The 18,575-nt window shown below is 35.0% G+C and overlaps 1 protein-coding gene and 1 long non-coding RNA gene across 3 annotated transcripts in view; both read right to left on the minus strand.

Moving 5' to 3' along the window:
- Positions 1–18,575, minus strand: part of TSC22D1 (TSC22 domain family member 1) — a 116,753-nt gene that overhangs the window by 83,445 nt on the left and 14,733 nt on the right. The gene's annotated exons all lie outside the window — the stretch shown is intronic.
- LOC121163675 lies at positions 1,068–7,613 on the minus strand. Its single transcript, XR_005884936.1, has 2 exons — positions 4,613–7,613; positions 1,068–3,800 (listed from the first exon to the last, which is right to left on the minus strand). It is a non-coding gene; the product is annotated as an uncharacterized LOC121163675 (long non-coding RNA).

Genomic DNA, 18,575 nt, shown 5'->3' on the forward strand with positions numbered 1-18,575 from the left:
TCTAGGAGGCAACATTGGCAAAAACTATTATCCTAATTCTGTATGTTGCTGAAAAAAAATCTAAGGATGCTAGTTGTGGTTTACCTTATCCCCAGACATCATGCTGCACGTGGCTTGCACACTTTTCTCTCTATGCCATACCTTACCTCTTGAGCAGAGATCCCTTTGAGCACAATTTCTCAACATGTCCGATGCCCACTTCAAATTTCCCTAACATTTCCACTGCAGTAATCTAATTACCTGATAGAAATATTAGCAGAAAAAAAAAATCTCTGGAGCACCTATGTGTTTATTTTTCAAACAATTTTTTTTTCCATTTTTGGGAAAAATTAGTATTAAGTTCTTTTAGTAAAAGATCAATAAAGTAGGAAATACTCAAAACTTAGGAATTCTGAGCACTGACATTCTGTGTAACTTGCTATATGGCAAAGGAAAGTAAGATCTGCATACAGACTTGCAGTAGGCTTTAATATCTTGACTTGTTATTTACTTAAAAAAAATAGCCAACTACTTAAAAGGAAGCAAGAAAAGCTTAAAAAGCCTGAAAAACTCAGGCACATCTTAATATGAAACTGACCAATTATAACTTCACCAACCCAAAAGGCTATGAACTTATACCCTGAAAAATAATGGTCAAGCCAAATTTAATATTCTGTAACATTTTTTAAAGCTATCAATAGTGTAGGGAATAGTCTATGTAAGAAAAACCACTGATTTAAAACTTTACAAACCCATTATTTTTGTGATATTTTTGAAGTTTCTGCAGCAGATTAATTTTTATCCTCCATTCCACCCCACCCTTTTAATACAAATATGCATAGGAAAGATTTACAAAAGCTCCTGTTTTTTTCCCCACATGGAATATAGTCTTTCACTGAGAAATATTTGGTTCATAAACCTTTTTAAATTCTAAAATTCAAAAACCACCTTTATCCACAGAATCTTTTACTTATCTTTTCCAAACTTACCAGATTAATAAAGCCAAGAATTTTATCTTCCTTTTCCTACTCCTAATACAGTTGGCTCTTCTAAATCATTAGATCCTTTTGTGTTTCTCATTTTCTCAGAATTTTGGGGGGGGGGGACCAACTTTCACCATCTTAAGCCACAGGGTGTCATTAATTCAACTTTTATTTCTTGCCTAACATCCATCCAGGTGTTTACTTTTAATTTTTGAAGTTTATTTTTTTATAACTTTTCTCCAAATTCAAAAGGAAATCCCCTTGCTTCTAGCAGATCCTACACAGAAAAGGTGCATTATTCCACCAACCCCAATTAACCCATTATGTTCCAAGCATTCAATTATTTTGCAAGTGCTTCAATGACACATTTATCTGAAAGTTACCCTCAGCACTCAAATTTTCATAGGTGTCCTATATAAAGGACAAAGTGACATTGGGGTAAAGCTTATGTAGCTGTAAAGACATCACTAAAACCAAAATTTACCCTTTCCTCTGCTATTTTGATAATACTCAAGAGATTCAGAAGTCAAGATTTCTCATTTTTCTAGCCATCTGTTCTAGCAGAACATTCACACAGCAAACAATCCTCTTGCAAGTAGTTGTTATCAGTTGGGTGGTCCCCCAATCACCCACCATTTTCAAATGTTCTTTTTCTGGGTAGAACTGTTCTTGTCTGCCATTTTGTAAGGGGATATAATTTGACTAACCTATTTTTAAAAGATTTGACCAAATTATCCCTGACACCTACAATACAAACTCGAATTTTAATGGTTTATAAAACTGACGTATAAAAACGGTATCTAAAAAAATCCAATTCCAGAAACAAAGCTAAGACAATGCAATTAAGAAAATGTAAAAATAGATTAAACAGATCACCTATGTCATATACATTCACATGGTGACCCCCATAAAGAATCATTTTTAGTTTCAAAAATTTTTTCTCAAAAAAAACCAAAAAACCGTTACATACAAAGGACATAATTTATATTCAGAAATGCTTAGCGGAACACACATAAAATTAAAATACACTTAAAAATGTTGTTGCAATTTTCACTTTCTACTGCTGAAACAGAAATAAGCCATTTATCAGTAAGTGCATTTTTTCATGGACAAAATATTTATTAGTTTTCAAATGATCACAAATACAAATATTACACAATCATTCTAGAAAAAAATAGCTTATGTTAATATTCATAAAATAAACATCGAAAAATGCATATTGTGACACGAAATATAAAAAAACTAAAAGTAAAATGCATCAAAATAAAAGTTTAAATAAACAAATCAGTTCACAATAATATACAAAAATGTTTCACTTTTAAATAGCTTTAGTGGCATGAGGTAAATAGAAATGCACTTACATTTCTTTTGTACACTTTAAAAAGAACAACGCTAAAGTTTCATCAAAGCATGAGATTAAAAGATTAACTCACTTTTCATCTTCAAAGCTAAAACAAAAAGCTAATAATCTCACAGGCCATAAAATGGTTTTGTTCTGTGGTTCAAAGAACTCAACCAACTTAATTTCTAAGTAAATCTCACTTTCAGTTCCCTAAGTTCTTTTTAACATGTTGGGCAGCTGTTTTTTTAATTTGTAAATCAATAAATATTTAACAGAAATCAGTAACGAAAAGCTGTAATTCAGAACTCTCTAAGAAAATTTTAGTTCAAACTAACCTTTTAAACTTATTTTTAAGTACTAAGAAAATTTTTAAATTGATAACGAAAAGGTATTTCTCGTGGACAGCCAAGAAAAAGTAAGGAACTTTGGCAAATGTGGCTTCTAAAAATCTTTGAGATTTTTAAGACATCTTACTTGCAGTCATATTAATAATTTAATGATTTCATTCTTAAAATTTGTATCAAAACAAAACAAACTGGCAGCATTAGATTACTTTGAAAAGTTTCTTTAATAGCTTTTGACTGACCAGTTAAAAGATAAAAGACAGAAATAAAACATTTTGGTAACTGCTTCAATCAATTATTGACAGTTTGGGTAACTAATTTATAACATTTAGTTACACCCATGAGCTTCTTCTAATGCTACTGATCCTCAATGCTCCATTCACTGCTGCTATGTGACACTATCATTCAAATTTTAATGTGCCTTTAGTTTGGAACAATACCTCAAGTTTAACAGGTATTAATGATTTCAAAAGACAGATCAAGCTACTTTTAAAATGTCTCTTGTGTTTCTATACTAGATTTTGTTGATTTGAGAAATAGAATAAGAATAAGGCTCAAGATCAGCAAAAGATGAGCTAAAGAGCACAGGCTAGTATTAAAAATGCTTTTGGAATAATTAAGAAGTTCACCTTTGATTTACCAGCTTCTTTCAGTGTAAGTTAACAAAAAACCATTTCTTTTTGTTCTCTGGATTTCCTATACTACTTGCCTACTTTATCAAGGTGATTTTCAATCTCATAAATTCTTTTAATGGAACAGATACAGAGAGCTGCTTTAAAGAAAGAAGTCTCTCAAGCTTCCTCTATGTCAGTCTTCTGAATAGAAAGAAATATTTTCATGGCCATGTAAAATTCCAATATGAAAAGATTACTTGAGCCTTTCCATGTTCAGACCAAGAGTAAATAAACCAGAGTAAATCTTAAAAGTTTATAAATGACAAGATCAGGTGGCTGGCTCATTCTTGTGTCTTCTAGACATACTGCATGGATCCATTCACCACTGCCTTCCACTGCAGATGCTGGCATGTGTGACAGATATCATCCATGAAGGCTCTGCTAGAAGAATTCCTTTTGCTGAAGAAGTATGATGTTTTACCAGTTGAAAGAAATCTGGGCAATTAGAGAATAAACCGGTCTCCCATTATCAAGATACCTGGAGTCACAGAAGGAATCCACCAAGGAAAAATGAAAACTTGCCAAAGGCATCAAGTTTACATTCTACCCACTGTAGATGACAAGAACTTCCTGGAATCAAATCCTTCCCTCAGCATCAGAGAAACTAAGAGCAAACAATCTTAATACCATGGGGAAAATCTAGGAGATAGGCTCTTTTGCCACAAACATTATCCCCTAGGGACTAGAAAAATGACTTTTGAGTATATTAAATATAGTTTTCAGGATTATTATATCCTGAAACAAATTCATACATATTTATTCTGTTAAAGAATGAAGCCTAGATTTGACAGTAAAATCATGATGGTACTATCATCATATCTCTTAACATATCAAACATGAAGTCCTAACATTCGGGGTAGGAAAAGGACCAAAAAGTTCTCTAACAGTGTAGGATAATACCTGGACATCTGATTACATACATTAACAGACCAGATGTCTTGTTTGCCCAAAAAATGAAAAAGTGTTAAATTACAGAAATATAAGAGTACTTTAAAAGTCCACGAATACCATAAAGGCCAAAACAGGTAAATATTTCCTTTTTAAAATTTCTGTGGACTACATAGGTATTTACCAAATGACATGCCCAATTCATCCACTGCTTTAACTGTCTGGAGAGAAAATTTAATGAATTTCAGGTTTCTTTTTTGAATGGGCACTAGTTAGCACTCTTAGACAAACTGCATCCCCACCTGGTTCTTACATGAACCCAAGGAGTTTACCAATAGAATGGGCAATGGAAGGACACTCCAATCAATAAATAAACCCAAGTAAATAATGGAAAGCACCCACTTGTTTATTATCCTTTCCCACTCTCTCCAGAAGCTGGATATTCTGTCTCCAAGGGTTCAGTGGAGAAAGAGGACCCCTGACGTCAAAAGCTCTCCGTGGTCTTGGCTGAATCTGTGGTTCTAGGATCACTCCTTGCACCTCTGGTAGGAGAGAAGCACTGAAATAGAGAGCTGAATATAGATTTAAGAAAAACTTCTTATTAAGAAATTACATTATCTGGTCATTTGAGTTTGTAATGGCTTATCCTCAGGATTAAAAAGGAGCTACCTTCAGGTATGCTTTCCTTAATGCCTTCTTAATTCGAATTTTAAAAATCTGTCAACACAAATGTTTAATTTTTCAGAACAATTAAGAAGGGACCTGTATTGGTTTAAGCCATAACACACTCTGTGACAAACCACTCAACATCGAGTGGAAGACTGAACCAAAAAATAATAAATTATGACTGGAAATAAGATCATAGCTGTCGTAAGGGGACAGGGAAAAGGCACTCAACCTCGGAGACGCCAAAGGAGGAGTCCCAGTTAATTCTTCTATCAAAGAGAAGATGATGGAATGAAAAGCAGAAACAGGGCAATGAAGCATATTAACGGGAATACAACTAAACTTCGGGAGTATCTAAGAAATTGAATTTGTTTCTAGGTTTTCAAATCAGTGGTCATTTAAAGAATTCATCACTCTAGGTCCATATTATAGCAACAAAAAGCTCAACTTGCATTTCATCAAAGCTATGATTACTGTCATGAAAAAACTGATTCTTCAAATCACTTATCTTTAAACTTGGGAGGGCAGAATAGCAGACACAGATAATGCAGATTCAAAACCCTTTTAAAAATGCATGATCATTTTTACCTTGGGTCAAGAAGGACCATGAATGATCATTAAGTGGCTATACAATGTAGAAATTAAAGCAGTAAGATATACTCAAATAACAGATGATGGCAAAGATACCAGAAAATAGTTAAGCTTTATTATAAAAAGGTAAATGGAGAGGAGAAGGAAGTTCAAAGTACACAGTATCTGATCAAGGAAAAGCTGAAAGGAGAATAAGATATGGAGGTACATATTTACAGTTACAGGTCTGCAGGACAAAATTGAACAGTACTACCTTTGGAAAACAGACCAATTATACTTGGTGAAACAACCCTATTAAATCTCATTTATTGTTCTAAATGTAAAGGTGCTACATACCCTAGCTATGGAATAGTTTGATGTCACAGTGTCCTATACTAAGGATAAAATGCTATCACATAATCTCCCTCTCACAGCAACTGTTTATGACAAAGAATCCTTACCTGTTAGTGGAACGAGGCTTGTGCTCTCTTGATCTCTATCAATCAACCAACAAAGGTTTTATCTCAGCACTAAGAAGGTAGCAATCAACCAAAGTTAGTGTTTTATGCCTTCACTTGTTCCTGGCTCTGGCAGCCAGTTTGGAATATAGCAAAAGCTGAAAAGGAATGGTTATTCCATTACCTAACAACATTCAGACTAAATTTTAAAAGCCTAAAAGATGAAAAGAACAAGCCAAACACCTGGTTAGAAAAATTATCCAATTCTACACACATGAGAAATCAAAACAGTTTGGCCTAAAAAATGAAAAACCTGTAAATTTCACCATCAAATCTACGATTTCCAAAAGTGAAAGGAAAGAAATGAAAAAAGAAATATGAAAGCAGCAGCTGAAATTACCATTCAGCATAAGGTATCAAACAGATAACTGTGCAAGTCTGCTATGATCTGACAGCTACTTTTTTTTTTCATCGTTAGTTTCCAGCGGATTTTAAGTCCTGAAGTCTCTCAGTGTTGAAGAAACCCTTATTTTTAGGTCAGGTTTTTTAAAAGTATCTTACAGAATTATCATACTGAGGAGGTATGTGAGGGATGACAAGAGGAAAGAAGCACAAATCAGAAAAAAAAAAAGATCTGAAAGTCTTTTCAAGAGTCAAAAAAAAAAAATGATTAACAATGAACCACAGTGCAGTTCTTAAGGGGCAGCTCCTCCACATGAGACAGACTTAACATTATGTTAGAGTTACCGCAGGGAACGCTTGCATAGCGCAAACAGGAGCTACAGAAGTGCTTTCAAATTATATAAACAATACTATTATAGTTTAGGAAAAAACATTTTCTTCATAAGTCATTCTTTTTCAACTATATAGTGAAAATAAACAGCAAAAATAATCAAACATTTCTAGATTAGTACAATAGTAAAAATATTAGGTTACCTTTGTTAGAAATTATAAACAAAATCCGATTTTTCCAAATTTCCCAGTTTTTCTTCATCTCTAAATTACTACTCAGTAATAATACATAGCTAAATGAAAACACTGCAAAGAGGGAAAAGCCTATTTGAAATAAGAAATATGCCCAGCATATTTTTAATGGAAAAAAAAAATCCCTAGAAATCGTTATCTTATACACAGTAATAAGGACTTGTTTTATAATTTATTCTCCAGGAAGAACTGTTCAGTTAAACACCTCCAACACTTTCACCACACAAATATACATTTGAAAAAATGCAACCTAACCAACCCCAAAAAAGTATTGGGTCTGGGTTATAGAGCAAGTTATACATGAGTAGACTGAGTCAAAATAGATCCATTTATCAGCTTCTCCCAAGGGAGCTCACTTTCAGAATATCCAAAATTCCAAAGTCTACATACATATTCGCAGAATTAAACAAATCTTGCTACAAATATTTCGAGAGCCAGCATTTCCTTAAAGAGTGAGTCACTCATTAAGACTTAGGATTTAATAATATATCTTTACACAGAAAATGAACAGGTATTCTCAGAATGAGGTTTTTTATTCAAATGAAGAATATAGGAATACTGAGGAAGATAAAATGATACAGTAAAATCTTATCTAGCTCCATGTTAATTAATTGCATTCTCCCATGTGCTTTATTAAAAATGATATGATCTGGGGCCCGGCAGTGTGGCCTAGCAGCTAAAGTCCTCACCTTGAACACGCCGGGATCCCATATGGGCGCCAGTTCTAATCCCGGCAGCTCCACTTCCCATCCAGCTCCCTGCTTGTGGCCTGGGAAAGCAGTCGAGGACGGCCCAAAGCCTTGGGACCCTGCACCCACATGGGAGATCCGGAAGAAGTTCCTGTCTCCTGGTTACAGATCGGCATAGCATCGGCTGTTGCGTTCACTTGGGGAGTGAATCATCGGATGGAAGATCTTCCTCTCTGTCTCTCCTTTACTCTGTATATCTGCCTTTCCAATAAAATAAATAAATCTTTAAAAAAAAAAAAGTTAAAAAAAAAAGGTATGATCTAAACTTCTTTATTTCTTTTACCTGAGAGGCAGAGAGAGAGAAGGAAGGTATAGAGAGGGAAGAAGGCAGGCAAGGGGGATGAAGAACAGAAAGGAAAGGGAAGTGGGGCGAGAGAGACTGACTTCCCATCCACGGTTTACTCAATCCAAGTCTCTCACATGGGTGGCAGAGACCCAACTATCTGGCCCATTACCTGCTGCCTTCCAGGGTGCACCAGCAGGATGCTGAAACCATGAACATAACTAGGACTTCAACATAAATACTGACTTGGATTGCAGGCATCCCAAGCAATGTCTCAACAGGCTAGGATAAATGCCATCCTATGTGATATTTTATGAGGAAAAAGCTTAAGTATTTATTTGCACTGTAGGATTCATATTTCAACTACTAGAGAATGAATTTCAGTTTAAAGCGAACAAATCAGCAATGACAGGCTACCTCAAATGAAGTGTTTTGGGGCTATTTACCTGTTAATATATCAACAATCTGAACATTTTTATAAATACTTAAATCTTTAGAATCTTACTGGAAATTTAAATTATAAACAGTAAATATAGGTATTTCACATACAAATGTCATAAGCATTTTCCTGAGATGTATATCAAATTAAACTATTTGCAATATTTTTCTAAATCAGCTTAAATAGCTTATGAGTTCTAAGCATTTCTAGAATTTAAAAAGGGGACAGCATTCTAATTACATTAAGCACAAAACAGGGTAATCAGTTTCTACAAAAACTACGATTTCTAGTCACTTCTTATATAATTCACTGATCTTAAGTTGACTTTGCCATTTTATAAATTTATAATTATTCATGAGCCTAGCACAATGGCTCAGTGGCTGAATCCTCACTTGGCATGCATGTGTTGGGATCCCATATGGGCGCCAGTTTGTGTTCCAGTTCCTCCATGTCCCATTCAGCTCCCTGTTTTCCCAGGGAGGGAGGACCCAAAAAGCCTTGGGACCATGCACCCACACGGAAGACACTGAAAAAGCTCCTGGTTTGGATCAGCTAAGCTCTGGCCATGGTAGCAACTTGGTCAGTAAACCTGCAGATGCAATATCTTTCTCTCTGTACATCTGCCTTTCCAATAAAAATTTTTAAAATCTTAAAAAATTTCTAACTATTCATAAAATGACATTCTACATAAGCTGGAAATATGATATAAAATTTGTCACCTACTTATCTTTTAATTGCTTATTCTTACTGATTCTAAGGCACTTCTAAAAAGGAAGGAAATTCTTAGGACCAGCACAGTGGCTAAACAAGCTAATCCTCTGCCTGCAAGAACTGGCATCCCATATGGGTGCTGGATCCTACCCTGTTGGTCCACTTCCATTCCAGCTCCCTGCTTGTGGCCTGGGAAGCAATGAAGGATGACCCAAAGCCTTTGGACTCTGCACCCACACTGGAGATGCAGACGATCCCGGCTTCAGATCAGTTCGGCTCTGCCTGTTGAGACCGCTTGGGGAGTGAGCCAGAGGATGGGAGCATACTCTCTCTCCTTCTCCCTCTGTAATAATGCAGTAGAAGAAAGGAACACTGTAACTGAAGCAGTCTGTGTATCTCCAGTTCTCGGGGAAATGCTTGGCACACTCAGTTGGTAATTCAGTACATGTTTTACAAATGAAGCCTACTAATTAAGAAATAACTTTTTTTAAAAAAAAAAGGAAAATTTTCATGGCTATTTAAAGCAGATATAAAAGCTTGAATTTTTTTAGGTTAAAACTTTCACTGACTTTCATTCTCTCTCTCTGGGGGTATCACCAACTTCAAGAATTTTTTTAGTATGGTATTTGAAAACTCCAAAAGTGATTATCCTGAAATCATAACACTACATATTTCTGATGTTCTTTTCCAGAGATTAGTAAGTAGTAAGAAAACAAACCAGATCCTTGCCAAAGCATGTAATTTTCAAATCTTTAATTTCAGAAATGTTAATTTGCCCCCCTCCAAAACAAAGAAACAAACAAAAAAAACCTCATATTCCTCAGGAATAGTTAAATGAAATATTAGACCGATTCTAGAGGGAAAGACTACTTTTAAATGGGAAATTATATATATATAATCAAATGGGATATCCCTTTAAAAAAAAAGAAGGAAGCCTGGAAATTAAAGGGATTCCATCATATTCCATTGTATTTTGGAGATAAAAGACTGAATCACAAGAAACAATTTAGCAAAACAAGACAGCTGTAATGAAACAGAAAAATCCAACAATTATACTGCTTTAGAGCAAATATCTAACCAAATTTCATTATTTTCTCCCCATCCTTTTGGACAAGAAACCATCCAAAACATCATTTGCATTTAAGTTACTCAAATATCTAGCATTTCTTAGAAGCAGTCGATAGCTAATCTGAATGTTTCATGCCCTACTAACATGTAAAAGAGGAAAAAGAATCCACAACAAAATATATTTTTAGAACAGTTACTAACTAAGGAATAAAAGATAACAGGCAATCATTAAATTGTATCTGCCTAAATTATACTGAATATTAAAGGAGGAGAAAAACCATCAGGATCAACATGATGAAATTAAAGGATGAAATTAAAGCATTTAAACTTGCCATTTAGTCCTTTATATGCAAAAAAAAAATGGACTCAATAAGCCTTTAACATAATTTAAAAACGTTATTTGAAAATTAAGCTAAAGAAGGCCTGGGTATTTGGCAAAAATAGTAATTGGTGAAAATAACTAAGAAAACCTGTTAATTACTCTAGTAAATGCATCATTCAAAGTAACTTTCATTAGTTTTACTCCTCTAGCATCTTCTTTGCTTAATTTTTTTGTTTAAAGATATACTACTTGAAAGACAGAGTTCCATAGAAAGAGGTTTCAATCTGTTGGTTCATCCCCCAAATGGCTCATAGTGGCCCAACTGGGTCAAACCAAAGCCAGCTCTTTCATGCAGACAGAAGGAGCCCAAGTATTCAAGTCCTATTCCATTGCTTTCCCTAACGTGCATTAGCAAGGAGATGGATTTTAAGTGAAGCAGACAGGGCTTAAAGCGGCACTCACAACTTAACCTGCTGAGCTACAATGCCAGCCTGCATAGATCAGCTGCTTATTTATTCACCTGCCATGAGATAGGTGGCTTTGTTCTTTAATGCTTAGTATATTCTGAAGTACACATAAAGCATTTTCACAACAGAATTATTTCTATTAAGCTTTTTTTGAAGATCTTTGGTTGTGCTACAATCATAATGAGTACATTCAGAAAAAATTATATAGCAAGAAACGTACTTTAAGTTTTACAAATTAGGTTGCTTTCATCTTAATTTCTTTGGGATTATTATCCATTTATGAAACTAACAAGAAAACCAAAAGAAAAAATTGTTAAAAATTCAAGTTAAAATGTACCAGTAAAGCAAGAGTATCAATAGCTGCCAAAATTAATGGGTAGTAGAAACAGTATTTACACTGTGTCAAAATATTTCTGTGAGACATTTGTTAATTACAAAGGGGAAAAAAACAGTAACTTGACAGTTTATAAGCCTGGTAGTCGCCTCTCTTAACCAAAGGATGAAGAGGGACACTACCAGCTAGATGGCAAATCGGTACCACGTAGCTCCTAACAATACACTGGTGAGGAAACTCCATCTCTTCTATGGCACTCCTGCCAAAGATGCAGAACTATTTTTGATTAGACATTTGATATAAAATCAGTCTGAGCATGAGAAAATAACAGACAAGTTGAGGGCAGATCTAAACAGCTATTATTCCACTAAAGGCATGAAATATAGAGAACCAACAAGTAATGGGCCGAGACTGTCAGAGGCAGGACAACCAAGTACCACAGGAGATCCTTGCCTGATTTCCCAGTCTAGAATACCGCCGTTTAATGGAGAGCATCAAAAACAAAACAAAACAAAACAAAAATGACGGACTTGTTAATGCTGATTCCTGCATCTGTACTATGGGTACACAAGTATAAGCTTCAAACATTAGCGAAATCTAGGTGACGTGTATGTGGGAAAATTGTGTACTATATTTTTGCAAATTGAGACTAGAACTATTTCACAACAAAAAAATTTTTTTAATTAACAACAGTCTGAAAAATTTTCATACTGGACACACATGAAGAATGTCCTGATAATTATGTTTGTTATTCAAATGAAAAGTTTTTGAGCTTTAATCTTTCATGAAAATGACAATGTTGTGGCATGCCCTGTTCTAATTTCAGAGTGTTCTAATTTCAGAGTGGTAACAGTCATTTTTTGTTTGTTTTCTTTGGTAGTTTTCTTTGGTAGTTATCTGAACTAAAAAGAAAAAATTTTGCCTGCAAACAGGAAAACTTATTATCTTTCTATAAAATAAGTTCAGAAATTAACTCTAGGCTACAGCATACATTGACATAATAGATGGATCAAAAAATTTTCCCAAATTATACTACCATGTTTGTATTTTTATTCTACATTTAAAAAATGGAAGGCTTTTAATTTTTCTGTACAAAAATTTCTATAAAGAGCTTAATGTCATCATGAACACACCTCTTACCCACTTTTATTATAATTCAAGATAAAACTCCCAAATAATGTTTTCACTTATAAGCAAATATTGCTTTTTGCTGTAATATTTATTAAGAGCTTGCTACATGTACAGTGATACCTTACACTCCTGATATATACTGACTTACTCAATTCTAACAACTCCATGGTTTCTGTATTTTAGCACTATTTCCACACCTTCTCCCATAAAGAAAGGAACGCACAAACAAGTTAAGGAAATCACCTAAGAACACATACCTGGTAAGCTAAAGCACAGCAAATCCAAAGAAGTGTTCACTAAGATTCTGAGTCGTAATTTATTTATGCTTTTCCAGACATTTTAATTAACAATCACAAGTGTTGGCTTTAACTCAGTCTATGAGAATTGCTAGAATAAATATACTATTTTACATACATTTCTGAAATTCAATTTCATATAAACATACATCAGTTGACAACTGTTTGTTCTGCCATTTCTATCAACCTACCAAAGCTTGACAAGGAATAAACTTTAAAATAAAGTGTAACAAATTTAACAACTCAGAATCAGCCACATAAATAATCTAGGAACAGATGTTTCTACTGCACTAAAAAGGCTATATTTAAAACAATCTTCAAATAAGAAATCCCTCTAACTTAAGTATCTGCAAAAGGATTTTTTTCTAATTAAAATTTGTAGATTACATATTTTGTATCTATTGACTTGCCTAAAAATGTATAGAACAGTATTTTAAACATATGATAATTTCACACTTTAGTAAGCTTGTTATATTAATAACACAGACTTACTACAGATTAAATCACTTGTTTGAGGTATAAAATGCTAATCTGGAAACAAAAATTGGATTCAGAACTCAAGTCTATTACTTGAGAACAAGCCACTTTACTGCACAATAGAATTATCTTGCAAGAATATTGTAGTTGACCTAAATTTCAATATATTCCAAATGTTATTTACAGATGGCTTACAATGTTTCTACTCAAATTCCTCTATATATAAAGACCAACAGAAGGACATTTTCTTTCTCATTTCACTTAAGTCTAACAAAAAGATCAGCATAAATATATTAGACATCTGCAAAAAAAGCTTAATGCAATATTCTATGTAAGAACAAGGCGCAAACTATTCTTTACCAATAAAGTGGGGTTTTTTTCCAAATCCAGAGTTTATCTACCCACAAATAATTCTTTCAATCTATTCTATTGCAACTTGCATAGAAAAAATTTTTTTACATCTTATTGACTAGTCACAGCCTTCTTGCATAACTCTTTCTACTTTCCAAATACTTAGCAAATAAAATTTTGATAATGCATTTCAGAAAAGAAAAATAACATTAAAAAAATTATAAAAAGCTATGAAAGGGGAAAAAAAAACCACCACCAAACTGACACTTAAAACACACGATTTAAGAGATATGTGGAATTGAAGCAAAACTTTGGACTTTGATAGTTCAAGTTCTTTCCTTAGAAAATCGGATGTCTACATGTGAATAGACCTCTAATAAGAAACAAAACGAATGCATCTTTCTTCATATATTATTGACAACCTCACTCCATTCTCCCTCCATAATTTCAACCAAGGGGCTGTAGCAATGGCTCAATTGGCTAAGAATCCTCCTTGAAACACCAGCTTCTCATATGGGTACAGGTTCATGTCTCAACTGCTCCACTTCTGATTAGCTCCCTGCTTATGGCATGGGAAAGCGGTAGAGGATGGGTCAAAGCTTTAGGGACACTGCACCCACGTGTGAAACCCAGAAGAAGCTCCTGTCTCCTGAATGGTTCAGCTCTGGCCATTGTGGCCTTTTGGGGAGTGAACCAGCAGATGGAAGATCTGTTCCCCTTCCTCTCCATAAATATGCCTTTTCCACCAAAACTAAATAAATCTAAAAAAAAATGTTTTGGCCAAACTAATACTTAAAAGTGTCTAGCTTACACGACTCTACCTTCCTGTCGCTTCATGATGCTCCACCTTAGAGGCATTCCTCAAACAGTAAAAAAAAAAAAATCCACTCCTATTTTACCAGTGTATCTTCAGAAACATATCCAACATATCAATGAACACATTTTTTGACCTCTTATTAAAATCCCTAAAAGACTTCAACATCTGTCATTAGGATTTTACACCCCTTTTTGTACTTTATTGTATTCCATTTCTTAAGTGTCACATTTGAAATGAATAAATAGATTCAAATGTTCAATTGGCTCCCTTACTCAGTTAAACTAACTCTGCAATATTAGAAACAGAACACCGAGTATATTTTAACTGATAGTAATTAGAGCACAGAACAACTTCTGACTAACTTCCCTTTCTTGAACATTTAGAAATCAACTAGCTCCAATGCATTTACAGATTTCCCCAAGATCTGCAAGTCATGTACAAAGACAGTGTTCATTAAATGAGCCTCTAAATATGTGTCGTACTTCTTAAAAATGTGCCTAAACATTTGTTGTTAGATGTCCACTTGGCATAAAAGGACTCTCACATGACATTTACACTTTCACTTCATTTCCGGTAAGAATCATATGCTTACAGAAAACAGACTAGTAAACAGAGAGAGGATAGAATACCTCTCAGTTACAATAAGTACAGATCAGTTCCCGTGAGGTCTGGTATCACTTTATATGACCCAGGATATTTCTGATATACAAAGGTAGGCAAAATTAACATTCCCTAATGTGTATTTCAGGAAATAGTGATTTTCAGATTAGTAATACATGTGGAATGATGAATCAAGTAGGGTTTAATAAAATTGTTTCTTAGGACTGCCCAGTTTCCAATAAACTAATATGTAGTGTCAACTTCCATGATATATATAAGAGCATGCACCAAAACTATTGTACCACAAAGCTATTTTGTTTCATCTGAACTATTATCATACAAACTCTAGTTTTGAAATTTCATACTTGATTTCAAAATCCAGTTCAATAAATCTTCGAAGCTTAAAAAAAACCCATATATTAACTTCATTATCTGATTTTTAAAAATCAATTAACCTCATTCATCTTAAGGAAATAATTTTCAGTTACCATGTTGGACTGAGCTTGGATCAGAAAGCCTTCAAGGCATCAAGCCCATCTAAAACAGTCTTTAGAAGAAGCTTGAACATCGCTTGATTAGGGTATGGCTTCTGTTCTAGAATATTAAACTCTTTCATGACACATTTAAGTATCTAACCCCTATTACAGAAAAAAGTGACAGGCTACTATGCTACAACTTTCCATTTTTTATGTTAAGAATTTCAAAGCAGATCTTAAATAACCAGATATATTCTTAATGTAGAAAAACTAGGCACTAATGTCTCCACCATGATGAACTGAGTTTTCTCTTATACATCTAGAATGATGGTACCAAATATATTGTTAATTCTGGGGAACTGATTTCGTAGTCATTCCTCTCTCACTGGAGATTAATTTCCTTACGAAAACTCCAGATGAGAATGCCACAAAGATTCTTTAAGACATGGAATCACCAATATAGAAGGTTATAATATTTAGAGATTTCAAACAGGACTTAAAATAGGAACTATTCTTACTGGGCACAGCAGCAAGAGCAGCCACCATTTAGAGCTACCAAGAAAACTGAAGCAAGTGCACTTAGAGCTTATCTCCTTGAATCCTCCAACAAAATGCAAAGGGAGCCATTACTCTTGCCTAGCAAGCAAGAAAACTGGGCTTAAGAAAGATTGACTTACAAAGGTCAAAAATGATGCTATAAACAGAACAAAAGTAGATAAAACTCTACCTCATTACGCTTTATGCTTATTAATCTGCAACCTTGATTAATCTAATTTGAAAAGTCATGCATATCATGTACTGGATAATAAATGAGTATAATATAATTTAATTTGGATAATTCAAGAAGATACATCAGATCTACTAAAAGCTTCAAAACTCTTAAAGCCAACCACGTAATTTTTTTCTTTGCATCATTACTACTTTTGCTAAATAATCATTCAATAAATATTTTGAGGGCCAAATGCAGTAGCCTAGTGGCTAAAGCCCACTTTGCATCCACTGGGATCCCATTTGGGTGCCAGTTTGTATCCTGGCTACTTCACTTCTCTTTCAGCACCTTGCTCGTGGCCTGGGAAAGCAGTCGAGGAAGGACCAAAGCCTTGGGACCCCACACCCATGTGGGATACCCAGAAGAGGTTCCTGGCTCCTGGCTTCAGATTGGCTCAGCTCCAGCCATTGCAGCCACAGAGGAATACCAGGGAGGACCAAGGACTCAGGGCAGGGAAGAGATAAATGAATAAATGATTTTGGAAAATACATCATCGTAACAGCAAAGATAACAGAAGTTTTGTTAAAAACCATTATGGATAGGGCCTGGCGCAGTGGCCTAGCAGCTAAAGTCCTCGCCTTGAACGCACCGGGAACCCATATGGGCGCCAGTTCTAATCCTGGCAGCTCCACTTCCCATCCAGCTCCCTGCTTGTGGCCTGGGAAAGCATTTGAGGACGGCCCAAAGCTTTGGGACCCTGCACATGTGTGGGGGACCCAGAAGAAGTTCCTATCTCCTGGCTTCGGATCGGCGCAGCACCGACCACTGCAGTCACTTGGGGAGTGAATCACTGGACAGAAGATCTTTCTCTCTGTCTTTCCTTTTTGTATATCTGACTTTGTAATAAAAATAAATAAATCTTTTAAAAAAAAAAACATTATGGGTAAATGGTCATTTGGCCTAGAATATTCAGTTCTGCCAATCTCATGTAAATTTATAAGAAAAAAAAGTAATGTGAATATTATTTACTTTCAGTAAGTATCAACTGTATTTCTCCAAAAAAAAAAATCAAGATGTGGTGTTATGGCTCACAGCTATGTAATTCAGATATGTAGCACGGCATCCAGTTTCAAAATCTCATTCCTTTCTCTGTACATGCGGACTCTATCCTTCCTTTCTGGAATCTCAAAATATGCAAAATTCCTAACAATGAAATATAACCAGCAATACAAATGCATACACCCTGCATGTCATCAGTGAGTCTTTAATGAAAGGCAGATCCTTATAGAGGAAAATTGTGCAACAAAGGTGTATAACCAGCCAAACCCTTTGTTTCAGTAATCTGCAGTAAGATAGAACATACCCCAAAATAAGAATTGGCTCCATGCATAACTCTAAAAGAGAAACTTAGATGACCTTTGAACAAGGGAAAGTCTTTCAAAAAGAGAAAGAAAATAAAGATTAAACAGATGGTAGTTTATCAGCACCTGAGCAATGGACAGCACCATAGCCCATACCAGGAATTCTCACATAGCTCACCCCACCTGGCAGCCAAAGGAATATACTCAAACAGCATGAGAGAATTTCAAAAAATTCATGAAGCGGCTAACACTGTGGTACCTTCAGCCCACAGGAGTTCAGGTCCCAGGCGCTTCACTTCTGATCCAGCTGTCTCCCTCTCCACAATCCTTCCTCTTAATAAGTATTTTTTATATAATGCACAGAAAAAGTTTATTCCCGTGCATTTAGAGATCCATGCATATGAGGGATTTAGAACGTTTGTGCTAAGTGCACACTATGAAAAAACTAGTACAGATAAAGATTTTTCTTTGCATCAAAATAACCTTGTCTTTTAAATTCCATTTTAAAGTGTCTACATGTTTCTTATAGCACATGGTTTTATTTTGTGAGGGCAATTTCAAGCAGTTTTTAAGGCCTCACATTCCAGAGCTGTGTTCCAAAGGATTAAGTTACCACTGTTCAACCCTGGACAGGTGGAGTCTCATCAAATGTGAACTAGAAACTTATCTCCCTACCTTTGCTGATTGAGTACAATGTCACTGATCCAAACCACTTTTTTCAGATGGCACGGGCAAAAAGGTATACCTCTACGTCTACCACTGAGGACGCAGAATTCAGAGCCAGATAAAGGATGAAGCCCTTCCAAGAACACAGCACTGACCAGGATGTTCCACTGCACCACTATGAAGAGTCCTCCAGTCTATGTCCAATTAAGTGCAGACCTCTCAGTCCTCAGAACTCTGCACCTTTTGCTCTGTTTTCTCCACAAAAGTGACTTACAAATTGCAAAACTACCAAACTTCTCAAACTGACTCCCAGTGCTGCTTTAGCAGCATCTCTCCTAACACATCTTTGCTATTTTGTCATTACTGACATTAACTATCTCTCATCTACTGGATTTCTATCCGAAACTATTCTTTAAAATACTATTTAAAC

Source organism: Ochotona curzoniae, unplaced genomic scaffold (assembly GCF_017591425.1).
Source record: "Ochotona curzoniae isolate NIBS_2020 unplaced genomic scaffold, NIBS_Ocur_1.0 contig_64, whole genome shotgun sequence".
In the NCBI taxonomy this organism is placed as follows: domain Eukaryota; kingdom Metazoa; phylum Chordata; class Mammalia; order Lagomorpha; family Ochotonidae; genus Ochotona; species Ochotona curzoniae.